Here is a 17,848-nt window from a genome sequence, read left to right as displayed (position 1 = left end):
CAGGTCCTCTGTCCCAGTGGCTGACGGAGGTTGAGAGAGCAATGAAGCGGGCCATCTTGCTGAATTGGTCCTCCACAGTCATAATCACCGTTGTCTCACTGAAAGGTCATGAAATTCATAGCGAGTGGATCCATGGGTGTCAAGTGATTGGCAGGGATTGCAGAAGCTCAGAGGAGGAATTGGACTGGATGCACTGGGGGCAGGCAGCAAGAAACTGATCTGTATCCAGAATCATGGTGGGCCACTGGAACTTGCGTCACAGAAAATCTAGAGTCTGTCATGAGCCTGGATGATAGAGAGGGTTGAGGATCAGCCCACTGGAGTGCATGTCACTGGCGTGGACATGTGGTTGTCAGGTGTGTTGGTTGGAGCAGGTTCATGCTGTAGGGCCTGGCAGATCTGGTTCTCAAGCACCCAGATAATCGGGTAAGGATCTGAGAGGATGGAAAGATGGACTGGGGATCAGTTTTCATTTCAGCTGGATCAAACATGGTGACAGGTCGTCTGCCTTGAAACCAGGATGGGAGGAGATGGCAAAGTTAAATTGTTTGAAGATGATGGCCCAGTGAGCCTGACGTGGGTAGAGTTAGCAAATCTGTTGTATGGCTATAAGATTCAGGTGGTCAGTCCTGATCGGGAGGGCTTGGTGTTTCCCATCAGTTAGTGTCTCCAAGGTTCAAGGTCAATTTAATGACCCTCCAAGGTCAATTTAATGGCGAGTAGTTCACTATCTCCTACTCCATAATGGAGCTGTATGGGGTTGAACTTGCACAAGAAGAAGGCACAAGGGTGTGTCTTCCCAACTGATCCTAATTGGGAGAGCTCTCAACAGCCATGTCAAATGCATTCACTTCTGCCACAAAAGTTCTGGAGGGGTTCAGAAGGCAGGGAAAAGGAGGGGTAGTGAAGTATCTGTTGAGCTCCTGAAAACTGTGGTCCGCCGCAGAAAGCCAGGTTACCTGTGAGGTTGGTGACTTGGTGAAGGAGGTGGGAGGAGTGGTGACTTTGGAGAGCTTGCCAGCAGCACTTCTACATTCCAGCCAGTATTCTTCATGAGGATCCTGAATTCCACAGCGTAATCCAGCACAGAGCGTGAACCTTGATGCAGGTGAAGTATCAGATCTGCTGTCTCCCTTCCACTTCCCAGATGTTAAAAACCCGGCAGTGAAATCTTCATATTTGTTGCAGATGGTGTCTTTATTGTTCCAGTTAGTGGTGGCCTCAAATCAGAGCTCACCCAGTTAAGAAAATGATGAGAAATATGACCTTGGCTGTAGAATCCAGGGACGGCTGGAGCGCCAAGTGTAAGACGCACTGGGACAGGAAGTTGCAGCATCACGTTGGAGATCCACTGAAGCATTCGGGATCGGGAATCCTGGACTCAGAGGGAAGATGTTGAGTGGCATGGATTTGCTGCGCCTAGGGGGAGAGGTGGATGAGAGTGCTGGATAGATGATCAATGGTTTCCAGTGCTTCTAGATCATGTGCTTGTGTCAGCAGATGACTTCTTTTAGTTGAGCATACTCAACCAGATTAATTGATGTTTCACTCATCCTGTCAGGAAATATAGAGGAGGCTTGGCTCAAAGGCAGAGCAGTGGAGATGATTTAGCAGTGCAAGATAACTTTAATAATAGACTACAAAATAGCAAGCCATGAGGGGCCACAAAACAAGAGAGAACAAAAACTAAACATAACAGGCAACAAGTCAAACTTTAGGCAGAGAGAGTCTGTTGTGTTTTTTAACTCCAGGAACTAACTGAAGGAAAAACACAGGATCCCAGGATAGCATGTCTACTTACTTTTTCTTTCTCCTTTTCTTTTAAGTGAGGTGCTCACATATGACGTGTGTTGTAATAATGCCACTCATATACTTCATACATATAATCTGTAATGAATTATGTAAACAAATAAAGAATGCTTAATGAAACAACATTACTCAAATATTGCTGAAATATTTTATATATATGTATCTATAATTGTTGTGGAGGTTTGCTTACTCTTGTGGGAGACTTGTGACTGTGAAACAATCTCATGTTCTGGGGTCTCCTCTGTGGTGGTTGAAGGAGTTGACTCTGAACTTCACCTTTCTTCTCGAACAGTTGACTCTGCTCTCTTTAGCTGATCGATATGTCATCTCCAGCTGACATCAGACATTATCTCCATTGTATAGGAGAGTGGTCTAATTCTGTCCTTAATCTTTCCAAGTACTCACTTTTAATCACCTCTGTAGTCCTTTGCCAAGACGGCTTGTCCAAGAGTGAAACATCAGACGTTCTTGTTTGAAGAGCCCTCAGTTTGTCTCGGTTGTTTGTCCTATATAATCCTTCTGAGATTGGGTTTGAAGACCACAGAGACAAGGGATAACTCAGGAACAGCATAGCTGGTGAAATGATGGTTGTGGAGCGTGCTGCATTGTGATAGGCAAAGAGGATATTGGTGAGCTTCTGATTCAATATAGTGTGTTCTGCTGATATTGTTCACAGTGCATTCTTTAGACTATGAACAAAACTTTCTGCCAAGCCATTTGTGTCTTGGTGGTATGGTGTAGATGTAATATGTCCTATTCCATGCCTTTCAGGAATGTCTGACACTGTCCCACAGCAGACTTTGGTCCATTGTCACTGACTAAGTGTTCTGGAACACCAGTCCTTGAGAAGCAGCTTTGCAACATATCAACAGTGTGTGAGGCTGCAGTGCAGGCTATTGGGAAAACTTCTAGCCACTTTGTAGCTGCATCCACTACTATCAAGAAATTAGTTCCCATGCATGGTCCAGCAAAATCCATGTGAATCCTTCACTGGATCAATGCAGGCAATTCACAGGGATGGAAAGGTATGGCATTTGGTGTCTTCTGAACAAGTTGGCATCCCAAACATATATGGCAAGCGGCTCAGTCTGCACATCTACCCCAAGCCACCAGACAAAGCTTTGAGTTAACACTTATTTTTTTACCATGCCGAGATGACCAGCTTGTAGCTCTTCCAGCACTTTAGTCCTCAGCTGGGATGGTACGACAACTCTCAATCCCCACATAAAGCAAACTCCTGTAGAAGTTCAACCCAGTGCTGCACATTCCAGCCATTTCGGGTGAAAATGTAGACCTGAGACAGTGTGGGGGTCTTTTCTGGTTTCCTTTCGATCAACTCTGCTGTAATAGGGAGACCTTCAATTCATATTAGGGAATATACGTCAAAAGGAGCGTCCTCCTTTGTAAAATTTTCATGTATTTCTTTTCTAAGGATAAATGGGACAATCCATAGCATTTCCATGATTAACTGTGTTCTTGAATTCATTCTTGTAATTGTGTCCTCCAAGAAACAGAATCCATCTCTGCATTTGTGATTCTGCTGTTAAGGAACACCCTTCTGTGGATTGAAAATTAACACTAGCTGTTTATGAATATTAATTAGGGTAGACTCTCTCCCCTCCAAGTCTGGTTGAAACATTTTACACCCTAAGACTAGACTCAAGTGCTTCCGTCTATCTGTGCATAATTTTCTCTGCAGTGGTAAGGGAAAGTGATGCACAGGCTATGAATCTTTCTCTTCCATCACTCATTATGTGCATCATGATTGCACTGATACCATAAGGCAAGCTTCACTGGATGATGTGGATCATAATGTGTAGGTACAGTGTCTTACACTCCATTTCCTTTGTCTTTTGGAAAGCCCCCTCCATTGCCATTTCTTCCCAGTCTGTAGTAATGAGCTCAAGGGGTGGAGCACAACAGCCAGGTTTAGCAGAAACCGATTATAGTAATTGACAGATCCTAAAAAGGACCACAAATGTGACACATCCATTGGTTCAGGGGCATCCACCACTGCTTGAATTTCCTCAGCACACTTATGTAATCCTTTGGGCATCAAGGGTGTGTGACCCACAGTGGGTGATACTTGGATTAAAGAATTCACATTTGGTCCACTGTGCTTTGCATCCATGATCTTCCAAACTTTTCAACACCTTCTTAAGATTTTGGAGATGTTTCTTGTCATCCTGACTGGTAGCAATAATGTTATCCAAGTAACACTGAGTCCTTGCAGCACCTGGTACATAGTTTTCTGCCAGAGTACAGACGCAGATGCTACTCCAAAAATAAGCTTGCTATAGTGATAAAGCCCTTTGTGAGTATTTATAGTGTTCATGGTGAGAAACACTTTGGACTCTTCTTCCATTTCATCTGTAGGCAGGCCTCAGCTAGGTCCACTTTGCTGTAGTGTTTCCCTCCAGAAAGGTTTGCAATGTTATCCTCTAACCTGGGCAGAGGACATTGATCTACTTTTAGTACTGGGTTGATGATGACCTTAAATTCACAACAGATGCTGACAGACCTATCTGTCTTGACTAATGGGACCACTGGCATTGCCCATGGGCTCCATTCAACCTTGGAAAGAATTAATTCAGCCTCCATGTGATTTAGCTCATTGGCTACTTTATTTGCAGATGGTATAAGGAACTGGATAGACTTTGTAAAACTTGGATGTGGCATTTTCATTCAACACTAATCCTCTCTCCACATTTTTATTCTAGCATTTTCCTCCATTCTTTCCAGTCCTGAATAAGAGACTTGGCCCAGAACATTGACTGTTTATTCATTTCCACTGATACTCTCTGATCTGCTGAGTTCCTCCATCTTTCTGTGTGTGTTGCTTTGTATTTCCAGCATCTACAGAAATTCTTATGTTTATGATTTACCTATGTTTTCAGTTTTGTAATGCCATCCTTAAACATGGTTGTGGCACAATTCAGTACCTTCCTTAATCTGCTTTCAGTTGACTCTGTTGCAGGGGAATGTTGCATGAAAATAGTGGATAGATCTCCAATCAAGTTGCAATTATCTCAGTCAATCACAGCCGCACAATAATGGCCTTCCTGTTTTTCCCACTTATAAATCCAATATGGCTTGTGGTTGTTAGAATTCACTGTTACAAATGTCATTTCCACAGGAGTTATCTTTTCTCCAGTATAAGTTCATTGTTTGATATCCGACATTTCACAAACTCATTTTGTGGAATGACTGTAATAGTGAGAAAGTGCCCTATTCTATTTTAATTAATTTGCCATTCACTGCTGATAGTGAGCCATATTGTTTCTCTATTGTTAGCTTTCACATTCCAAATTTCAAGTGCAGTGTTTTGCTCATTATTATCAGATTTTTTCATCAACAGCACGCAGACTAGTGCTCTTTCTGAAAATGCAATGACTTTTTATCCTTATCTCTTCCCTGTGCAGTCTATCTATTTTTGTCCGGCCAACATGCTCTTTGTATGTATCCTACTTTGTTGCATTTTCGGCACATTTTGCCTTTAAACTTGCATTGGTCTGGTGTATATAAGCCCCTGCCATAACAGCAAAACAATTGTTTGGCTAGACTGCTTTTTGCTTAGACATTGCATTTTGTTCACACTCACATTCATTATTGACCCCAACTTAATTTTGCATGTGGCTGTTGTTTCCATTTATACAGCAATTTCAACTGTTCTTTTAAATGTGGGTTCTGCTTCAGTTGGGAGCCATTTTTGAATGTTTTCTTGTAAATTTCCACAAATAAATGATGTCTCAGTGCATCATTAAGCCCTTCACTGAACTGACAATGCTTGGACAATTTCTTCAATTCAGTCACATAATCTGAAATGGTCTCCCCTTCCTTTTGGTTATGCTTTTGAAACCTAAAGCATTGTGCAATCAACAATGGCTTTGTTTTTAAATGTTCATGATATCAGCAGAGCTCATTTTGGCTGGCTTGATTGGAGCAGTTAAACATTTTAGCAAACTGAATGCTTGTTCACCAATTGTATTCAGCAATGGTAGTACTCATTGGCTAATTCATTTGATTCAAAATACTGCTCAATTCATTTGGAATACATCACTTGGAGCAGATGCAATGGACTAAATGGCCTAATTCTTCTCTTATAATTTATGGTCTTATCTGTTGTGCAATTGAATGCATCTATCTTTTCACTGTACTTATTGCTTGTTCATTTTGTCCATTTACTGCCTTTTTATAACTGAAGCATCTCTTCCCTCTTCTAAAGAAAAACATGCTGCACTTTTCTTAACTTGAATGTCTCTCTCTCCTTCTGAAGAAAAATATGCTGTACGTTAAAAGTAGGTAACCATCTCAGATTCATTTCAAACAACACACAAAAATGCTGGTGGAATGCAGCAGGCCAGGCAGCATCTAAAGGAAGAAGCACTGTCAACGTTTCAGGCCAAGACCCTTCGTCAGGTTCATTTCAAAAATTTGTCATTGCCGCTGTTATGTTTTGTCATTTTAGAAATTAATTGACAGAACAACACCAGAGCCCAGGATATCTTGTCTACTTAGTTTTTCTCTTTCCTTTTTTCAGAAAGGCAATCATATTTGACGTGATGGTACAATGGCACACGCCATTCACATACTTTGTACATATAACTGATAATAAATAATGTAAACCAACAAAACTATTTAATCAAACAACATATTTCAAATATTACTGAAATATTAAATACACCACAGATGAAAGCTAGGAGCAGCTTGCTGAGGCTGGCTGGTTCGATGAGTGAACAAGGAATGTGGATGAGAACTGGGGTTAAATAGGCTGCAGGTGATGAGTGTGGAATGAGTGACAGATGAATCCTACTAGCTGTGTGGAGACTGAGGTGCCTGAATGTGCAGGTTGGGAGGTGTCAGCAGAAGCATGTCTGACAATGTTGATATTATTGTATATAAAATATAATGCAAACTAATTTGTTGATCACTTCAAAATCATCAACATAGGTCACTGTAGGACCTACACCAACAATGATTCTGTATGTTACCTCTTGGGTTCTGAGGAAGTAGCAGGAAAAGCTAGATGCTCTTATAGAATAGCAGATCAATAACATTCTATTGCAGCAGAGATTAAGCTGCATCAACAACAAGTTTTAAAACTCATATCACTTAAGCTTCAATTTTTGATGTGAATGTTATACAGTTTTGGATGTGGAATGATTCTGTTTCACAAAAGTTCAGGGAGATGAGCACAAGAGATTCTGCAGATGCTGGAAAATCAGAGTGACACATACAAATTTAGCAGGTCAGGTAGCACCTATGGACAGGAGTAAAGGCTCAATGTTTTGAGCCTAGTCCCTTTAGCAGGATTGGGAAGGAAGGGGAGAAGAAGCCAGAATATTAAGGTGGGGGAGGGCCAAATGTACAGGCTCGAAGATGGTAGGTGAATTTAGGTGAGGGGGAAGGTGGATCTGTAGGGGAGGGGGAAATAATTGTGAAGCGGGACATAATAGTTGGAAAAGGTAAAGGGGTGAAAAAGAAGGAATCTGATAGGAGTGGATCATGGGAGAAAGGGAAGGAGGAGGGGCATCAGAGGTAGGTGATAGGCAGTTGAGAAGAAATTAAAGAGATTAATGTTAATAACTTAGGTATGTTATAATCTGCAGCAAAACTAAATCTGAAGATTGCTTCACAAATACATTGCAGATTAGCTTGCTCAAAGTCTGTTTTTCATATTGCAGCGCCATCATACCAGCCATGATGCTGTAATGTATTCACAGGGAAAATAGGAAGCTATTTAACCCATTATACTTCTGCTAAAGAATGAAGCTCACTGTCAATTTAAATCATTGAGCTGCTGCATGTTGATGATACTTATGTGCTCTTTGGAGGCCAAGCTCCAATTTCAGGCATCACAGTAACTTGGGGGCACCACAGTAGCTTAGCTGTCGGGGTAACACTATTATAACTTGTAGTGTTGGAGTTTGGAGTTCTATTCCAGTGCCGTCTGTAAGGAGTTTGTATGTTCTTCCCATAACCCTGTGGATCTCCTGCAGATGCAAAAGTTTCCTCCCACAGTCAGTTAGTAGGACAAGTAGACATTGTAAATTGTCCTGTGATTAGACTAGTTTTCATTTTAAAATCTTTTTTTTTTAATTATTATTGAAGATTAACAAAAAGATACATTAATTCAATATGTCATTATGTACAATAAGGAATTAAATTAGCAAACAACTGATTAACAAAGCTAAGCAATATATCAATAATAATAAGAAAAAATAAAGTGTTAAGAATATTTTTTTGAAAGAAAAAGAATGAAAAAAAGAACCCCTACTAAGTAAAAAAAAACCCTACTAACTGAAAAAAACAAACAAAAAAAAAACCATTGGGAGCACAACCCCGGAGCTATACATTATACAAGCTTCCATTAAAAAATCAATCCACCAACTCAAGTCCATTTAAAGAAACATCGGAAGGAAACCCTATTAATTAACTCAAATCAGATGATAGTAGCGGGCGAATGAACCCCACCTTTTCTCAAAATCAAATCAAGTATCAAAACTTCGACTTCTGATTTTCTCCAAACTAAGACATAACATCACCTGTTAGAACCATTGTATCAAAGTAGGAGCAGAAACATCTTTCCATTTCAACAAAATAGCCCATCTGGCCAATAATGTAACAAACGCAATTACTTGTTGGTCTGATGGAAAAAATACCATGAATATATGAAGGGATTATACCAAACAAAACTGTCAACGTATTAGGTTGTAAATTATTTTTTAAAACTTTAGAAATTGTAGAGAAAATACATTTCCAAAAATGTTTCAGTACAGTGCAGATTAGGCTAGTTTTAAACACAGGTGGGTCACTGGGCAGTGCAGCTTGTTAGGCCAGAAGTTCCTGTTCCATGTTATATCTCTATATAATTAAACTTATTCAATGAAGGATATGAGATAATGGACCTCACATTCTACATCTGGAAAGCAGAAGTTCTCAGCAGCATAATCCACTGTACTATACTGCCCCTGGACAATACTGTCCTACAATAATACTTTGGACCCTTCTGATCTTTCGGGAGCCAGTGAGTGGTACTGAAATTCATGACTGCCATCTGTTCACCAGCCCAGTCTTTAGTCATCTGAGGAAATACAGTGTTTGAAAATGAGCACCCCAGATGCAGCACAAAACTTAATGCCTACTAAGTAGCAGTGATCCCTGCCCTCCTGTATGCTCCTGGAAGTGGAGAGATACTACCAGCATTGCCTCTGCAAAACCTTCCAAATCCAATGATATCAGAAGTAAATCAAACCATTATCTTCTCCCAGTTGAGGCTTTTCAGCAATAAGGAAGACTGAAACCCAATTACTACAATTGAAACACTTTGAATTGTGTCAGTTTAAGTATTACAGATAGTCAGAGGAAAAGATTCAAGGATGTCCCTACAACATTTTTGAGAGCACGTATCATCCCCATTGACTAATGGAAAGCCCTCGGTTTAAAGAGATTGACATTGAAGATCTTGGGCCTATTCCTCGGTAGCACACAGAAGCCTAATGTAAATGTTATAAATACTAGTTCAAAAATGGCCCACACACCTGCCCTTTCCAGCAGCTACTGCTCTACCTGTGCAGCATCTGCAGATTCCATTTTGGCCTCATGAGGCTTCTTAGAACCCACAAACCAGGAAGTCAACCTTGACCTTGAGGATATGCCTCAGAACACCAGGCAGGCAATGAAATGCTTCTGAAGTGTTGGTACAGCAGTGACATTGAAAAATATATCATCTAATTGCATTGACCATCACTGAAAGTGAAGCAAAGTCATAAAGTGCAGGAAATAATTAGTAGATAAGGAAGCAACAATGAAGACCAAAACAGAGCCAGCATTTCAGTTTGATGACATTTCAGTAGACTGATGAATCAGGTTTTCACTGAGAGTGCAAAATGTTTGAAAGTGAATGCATAATATGCTCATTTGTTAAAAGAATGCATCTGTGAATGAAATCATTTTCTGAATATTACTTGCATTCCAACAAAACTCATCAAATAGCGTAGCTATCAGATGACTGATCAGAATCACCCATTCTGCCAATGTTGGTTAAGTGATTAATTGGTCAAAGAGGATAAACTACTCTCTTCAGAAAGCGGCACCATGGTATTTTTTTTTCCCTTTTAATAATAGCTTCTCTGACAGAACAGCTGTCCCTCAGTATTACATTGAAGTGTCAGGCTAGATTATGCTCTCAAGTCCATAGAGATCTCTCAATCTCTTGAATTTAAGTATTGGCAGAGAACCAAGGGTGACACTGGATTAAATGACTTTTATTAGCAGTTATTTGATTTTAGCTGCTTTTCAAAAAAAAACAATCTACGCAACATTGTGGCAAATAATTCTCTGCAGTATGCATTTTTTTGTATACTTTTATGGATTTGCACATGGCTGCTCACTTCAATATTTCTAACTAGTTTTGATGTTGATTATGAGTCCGTTGCACAACTGTGGTTCTGGTTCCACAGTTAATCCGGGCTAGGTAATGACACAAGTTTTGTTCCTGAAGTAACATCAGTAAAAGTAGCAATTTTTCAAAACAATTCAGTACTTCCTTCCCACCATTACCTGCACTTGCAGTTTGTCTCAGATAACAAAATTCAAATTCTTCAGCCACAATGAGTTGATTTGAATTCATTTCTCTCAAGTGCTAATTCAGTCACAGCAATTACAGTGCAATATCATTTAGGTCTCTGTGTATACTTCTTTTGATTTTCCTGACCTTTTGTTCTCACACTATCTCTCAGTGTGAAGAGCGACCAACCATATGATCTATGTGTTTAGTTATTGATGCACCAGATCAGAGAGTTAGCAACTGGAACAGTTTATTTAAAAAGAATGCTGTTAATTCTTAGGAGTGCCTGCATTCACCTTCCATTCTAATATTCTAATACATAATGCATTTATATTTTCTAATTTCATTACAGATAAATAAATACTGAAATCATGAATTGTCATAACGTTTGAAGAAAATGCACAAAATTTGTCAATAATCATAGTGCAATATGCCACTGGGCACTAAAACTGAAAATAGAATTTATACACTGAAAAATTTAGTGGAGAAGCATCAAATATATATAATGGATTGACTCAAGTATAGTTCATTGTAGTAATATACCTTGTTAAATTTTAAATGGTGTTCATTAGCTGAGAGAACCTTCCCAACACACAACTGCACCCATGAACTAATTGAACACCTGTTTCACCAATTGCTTGCAATAAAAAAAATTAGGATAATCTGTTAGATACCACTACTATATTGGTTATTGATACATTGTTGTATACTTTTACCTATACTGACTTCAAATAATGAGGTACTTTGTATTCCACTTTCAATAACTGAGCTGGCACTATATTATGGAGTCTATCAATTAATGAAAAATCATTGTCTTGATCATCCAGATTCAAAGTTCAAAGTAAATTTATTGTCAAATGTATATATGACACCTGAGATTAATTTTCTGGTGGGCATTCACAGTACATACAAGAAACACAATCAAATCAATGAAAGACTGCAACCAACAGGATGGACAAACAAACAATGTGCAAAAGACAACAAAACACGCAAAAAGAAAAGAGAGAAAAATGATAGTAATAAATATGGAATAAATATTGAGAACATGAGATGAAAAGTTTTCAAAAGTGAGTCTATGGGATATGTGAACAGTTCTATGATGGGACAAGTGTAGATGAGTGAACTTATCCCTTCTGGACCAATAGCCTGGCGACTGAAGGGTAATAACTGTTCTTGAAGCTGATGGTGTGGGTCCTGAGGCTTCTATACCATTTTTCCTGATGGCTGCAGTGAGAAGACAGCATATCCTGGATGGTGAGGGTCCTTGATGATGGATGCTGCTTTCCTACAACAGTGTTCTGTGACATGATCAGTGGTGGAGCAGGATGGACTAGGCGCGATCCACTACTTTTTGTAGGCATTTCCAATTAATGGCATTGGTGCTTTTATACCAGCCCATGGTACAACCAGTCAATATACTCTTCACCGCACATCTATAAAAGTTTGTCAAAGTTTTAGATGATATGCCAAATCTTCACAAACTTCCAAGAAATTAGAGGTATTGCCATGCTTTCTTTGTAATGGCACTAAATGCTAGACTCAGGACAAATCCTCTGCTATGGTGACACTGAGGTTGTATTTGCTGATTTGGAATGTTATTGACAATAATTATAATATAACTATTTTAGTGGAATCATGATTCTTTAGTTTCCTTATTGTTTCATAAAATACATATGGTATGTAATTCACTTTGAATTTACTTGACCAAGTAAATTATATTTGATGGTTTAAGTTAATTATGTCTGATGGTTTAATGGGTTTGTACCAAGATATCTTAAGAACAATTGTTTTATATTATTTTCTGGAAGGACATTGCATCTAACTGCAATAATAATAATTCCGTGTAATATAGCAGCAGCACCAATTAAATCACAAGTGTAGTGTCCTATGACCTTATGTCAGAAACATACATGTCAAATATGAAAGCAATCCCTACCTCCATAAAATATAGAGGTCCGCGAGCCCGCCAACATTATATGTAATATTGGAAGAAAATGAAAACTCCATGTGCAGTTTGTATAAATTTCAAAGAAGACACTATTCTTCAAAGATCACTTAATTAGTTAGAGTCCAATGATTTATTAACCATATTGAGAAATCAGCCACATTAATTTGGTCCTATTGCTCAAAAACAATGCCAACTAACTCAGGATGAGGGAGTGGAGAGGTTAAACAGAAATGAACATATCTGTGAAGGCATTTGTGCTAAAATATTTGTTTTATGAAGCATAGGAGCTGCTGTTATATTATTGCCCAAGATTATACAAACAGTAATCTATTGAGTATTGTTTGTAGGTGGAAAAAATATTGGATTTTTTATCGGAAGAGTTCAAACACTGATTTTCTTTTGTCTATTTCATCTGAATTAAACATACCTGTTTTAAGTAACATTATGAAATGATGCAGTATAGTGATGTTCTGCACACATAATAACTTCACAGATTATAATAGGTATAATTATCATCATGAATGTTATAAAAATAAACAACACTTCACTGGGAACATTACTTTAATAATGGTATCCCATCATTAAACTGAAAATTGCTAACCTTGTCTTATCTCACAGCAGGGTACAGAAATACTGCTGCTGGATAATTGAAAAATTAGTTTCTTTCTGTGGACTGATAGTGTGTGGTTTACACATCAGCTGTCTTCCTTCTAACATTTCAGAATGTTATAGACTGTTAGAAAAGAAATATTTATTCAAAAAAAAGTTTTGGATGTTTTGGAACTAAATTGATATGTGTTCCTTTAAAAACGTACATTTGTTTATCCATTTAATTGAAAGGAAAAGATCGACTGTACAGCACAATACCCAGCCACGTTTCAGTATTAACCTCAGACCCACATCAGCAGCTCTTATCATATCTCTCTTGCACACGGACATAATATGCTGTGAGTTATAGAGTCCCGGCATGAAGACAGTATTATATCTAAACTCAGCAAAAGCGTGCATCCTGCAGTCAAGACAGGTAGTCTATGTCACCGGAGAAAACATTGACCCTGTCTGGATTTGCATCGGAGGCGCTAATTGAGAAGATGGAGTAATTTGTGCAATTTCATTTTGGCCAGAAGCTGAGGTTGAACTTTTTTTCCACTTTTTCCCTCATGGATAATCATAATCTTTGCATTTTCAGTACGTGGAGCTTTCTGACGCTGGCAGTTTTTTTTTATTCAGCCGCAGGTTGAAATTTAACTTTCCACTATCTAAAGCAATGTTGCTAATATAATCATAAAATTAGAAAAAAAAGTATCTTTCTCAAAGCTGCCATAACTCAACAGTGCTAGTATGCAGTGTGGTGCTAAATACTCTGCAGTGACAATCTCAGTGTGTCTGTGCTGCAGCCGTTCATATACATTCAATGGGAAGAGTAAGGGAAACAGAGCAGCATTTGCTTCCATGGCTCCATGAACAATACTCCACTATTAATTAGCTTAATATTACAAAGAACATCGCCCTCAAAAGTTAGGTATAGGACAACCCAGTGATCTTTCGTCAGAGCTTTAAGCAGACAAGTTTTTGTTGAGTGAGGGCCTTGTCATGCCTCCTGGTTAACTCACCACACACAAGGAGAGCAGATTGGAGTGTTGGCCTTTGTTGGAACCCAAACTGGACACAATGAGAGGAGCAAGGTAATGAACCTCCTTCAGACCTTCAATGCTTCTCACAGTTTTTAGAGTCAACCCAGGCGAGAAAAAACACCAGACAAAGGGACTAGACTATTTTAATACCTTATGTTCAATATTTTAACAATATACATCAACAATTTTAGGATGTACTACCTCTGCCGCATGCCACTTTAAAGACACAATAACCTGATGCTGGATAAGCATGATTCCACACATTGCTTCTCCACATATTTTGCTATTTTCAGCACCGTTGCGCCAAATTGGAAATAGCCGCAAGTAGGCAGAACATTAATATTTAAATGAGGTGGTAATGATGGGGCCACCATTTGTGTCACTCCTACCAGCACCAGGGAAATTGGAATTACTGTGCGAGAGCTTGGGTCTGTAATTTGCCTTTAACAAATAAAAATAAATAAAATATATCTCCCCAGATGGCCACTTCACCATCAGGGGTTAACACCCTGTGGTTTTCCTTCCCTGTATAATTCTCCATCCCTGCATTGTAACAAAGTGGCACAGAGATGAAGGGTATTGGTCCACAAACCTTTTGAATAGGTCCTAATTAGTTGCTTCTGCATTGTCACTCCCTCAGCTTCAAACCCATGGAGGCACACAACTCAACGAATTGATAATATGAGGCAAACATCATTTGGCCAAAAAAAATAATGTGTCCGTCTGGCATTAATAAAAACAAAACATTTTTTTTCATTCAGAACTGAAGACTGCTAACGTGGAAGTATGATGAATTTGAACGTTTCTTTCATAGGGTTAGTAGCTTGATAAATGGACAAAAAACTGAAGAGCAAAAGGCTGAAAATAATATTTGATGTATTTTCAGATGGTGTTTATTCATAGGTATCAAGAGCTGTATTTTGTGATGTGTTTGTAGAGTAACTCAGATTTAGAAAGATCTGACAACTCATGAAATTCCATGAAAGGGGGAGAAACAAAATTGCAATACTGTCTGTGATAATAGTTGATTAATCTGCTTTTAAAAAATTCTATTTTCGTTTGGACCTCAGTGGGAAAAAACTATTTGCAAAGAAGGACAGGGTAAAATATAATAGCTCCTTATGTAAGTTCTGTTTCTGTTCAAGAGCCAGACTGATTTTATAATGTACAGAGCATATTGATTAAAAAACAAAAGTTGTGTACAGTAGTTCTTACTGTGATGCATGATTTGAACTTTTCAGTAGTTAAAAAAAGAGCTATTTCACATATTTTTAAGTGCTTTTATCAAGGTCTGGAGCACGGTGGAGGATGGTGAAACTTTGGAAAAGACAATGAGGGTGAACAGGTGGAAGCCCATTTAAAGAAAAGATAATGAAAGGCTAATTCTGGGGGGACCATAATGGGAAAGAGTGTTATTTTTGTACATGGCACTACCACTACCGTGAAAGATAATATTAATTTCCACACTTGGTAAGCCACGAGTATTATCATTTATTGAAAAAATCGTGCACAAGTTATTTTTAAAAAAAACATTAGCAGGTATATATTGCATATTGTCTGACTTGTGATGCAGACTCAAATAATGATCACAAACTATGTTCTTTTCCCAATCTTTCTGAAGTTTAAATAATATTAACAAATTCACTTTGAAAGAACAAAATGGCAATTTGTCAATGAACATAGTGAGGTAGGTGAAGCCTGAGGAACCGCTAATAGTTCTCTGTAAAAATGTGACTCAAAGCCTTCCCAATTATCTTGAACATAATATTCCCCCAATATTCATTTACTTATCTTTGTGCTCTGCAGGTAAAGTGATAATTCATGAAACACCTTTGAAATTTTAAATGTGATAATTAGAGGTCAGAACAAACAGCAAAATAGTAGTCAATAGAATATATAGAATATTAAAAAATTCCCACAATCAAATCTGTCTACATTACACTAATTATTGATAAAACAGCAACTGTAATTAAAAAGGCCATTGTTTAATAACTTTTGGGAAATGGGTGAAATTGCATTCTGCTTTCTATTAGAGCTCAAGGTCTAATTATTTTCCTTGGCCTCAAACAAAATCAATAACATGGAAAGCAGTTTAATAAAGGCAGATATTCTCTTAAGGTAATTGTTTTTTTTTCCTTTGCTTTTCATTTTGTCTTAATTTTTCAGAAGGTGAAAAGAGGGCAACGGAGATTCTTGATGCAGCTCCTCCTACTCTAGGGAGCCACTGACAAGGGACAAAATGAGGTGGTGACTGCAAAACTGGGGGAAGTTCAACAAAATGAGGACTGTGGATTAGTGGAGGCCTCCGCTGGTGGCTGTTACAATCTCACAGGTCATTCCATTTCAATGCCATCTGGTGCTCTTCACAAATAGGAAATGGAATTCTCAAATGACATGAAAATACAGAATTATCTAGCAAAGTTTGCATGCATTATGCAAAATATTTGCCTCTGAAATATATTCAACCTACTTGGTATTCTCACCTTCAGGTACCACAAACTGGTATGTGAGAGACCAGTTCTTTCTCTTACCCTTTGACGACCATGGTTTCTTCTGGCACCTAAGAATGGTCTGTTAGAGTGGTGAGTTTGAAGTCAATGAGGAAATAATTTTAGTCTTCCTTCTTTCCACTATTCTTTTTCGATAAACGTGAGAGAATGAGAAAACCAGTTTGTGCGTCAGCTTGAAACTTTAATTGACACTAGCCCCTAAACAGCTCACCTTGACACAAGCCATAGCTGCTGACAATATCTGAATTTCTTCAAATCTATCATGCGAACAAAAACATAAACCTTGTTCGGACAAGATAAATTACCAGTAAATTTCACAACAGCAGTCAACTGCCTAGACAGTTAATAAATCACAAGGCCTTTTCTTAAACACTTACATTTAAACCCACTCTTCCTTTGCATGTCATGTACAGGGATAAGCAAACCTTTTCAAACTGTCTTTTCTTGTCATGGCGTTTGTACAACTTTTAAACGATGTGTACTAATTTACTAATATCTTTTATTGAATTATAAAAGCTGACAAATTCAAGCTTTTGAAATCAGGCCATCTGGAAAAAAGGTAACATTACACTTGTATCTTAAAAGACCATAATAAACAAACCTTCTTATAAAACATTGTCACAACAACACAATAAATTGTTGTTTTTACTTTCAAAAGTATTTGCATTTTAAAATAATAATTTATGTTCTCTAACATTAAATGCTTGATTTTTAATGATGTATATGTTTGCAGCTTTAATATATTGTAAGCATGTTCCTCTCATTACAGGTGCAATAGCTACTCCGAGAGTCACCCTGAATATTAATTTATTGAGATGCATCAGAGAATGCAGAAACTTTAAAGTGTTTTATAAAATCATAAAATAAATTCAGCATAGAGGTTTGATAACACAGAGCAAAAATATTGCTCTGTCCACAATGGTCCATTGAATGCTTTTAAAGAAGGCTAATCTTATCAGTTTAAGTAAAATTTTGACATAATTTCTGTGTTGGAGCACTGCATAATAACTTCCAATATTTTAAAAATAATGTATTGTACATTTTCAAAATTATGAAAAAAAATTATCTGAATTAGCAATTTTGCAGTCTCCAATTACATTCAGCTTTCTTTCTAACATGAGCATTAAAAGCAAAGAGAGAGGCTCATTTCTGTGGTCTCCCTGTTGACACACAGCATGATCCTTTCTGGTCGGAATCCAAACCCCGGTTTAAGTATTTGAAGCATGCCTGAATTTTTCAGTTGTATTCTATTCAGTCATAAGGAGCATAGAAGCTCTGCCAGCTTTTGGCAAGTGTGCCAAGATGAACGCAGCCACTAAAAAGCGCGGTTGGCATTTTTAAACGCAGGACTCACATTCCACCAGCATTCCCTCAGCCT

The sequence above is a fragment of the Hypanus sabinus genome, chromosome 28, assembly GCF_030144855.1.
Source record: "Hypanus sabinus isolate sHypSab1 chromosome 28, sHypSab1.hap1, whole genome shotgun sequence".
Lineage (NCBI taxonomy): Eukaryota > Metazoa > Chordata > Chondrichthyes > Myliobatiformes > Dasyatidae > Hypanus > Hypanus sabinus.
The sequence above is the reverse complement of the archived record's forward strand: the minus strand, read 5'-3'. Positions refer to the sequence as shown.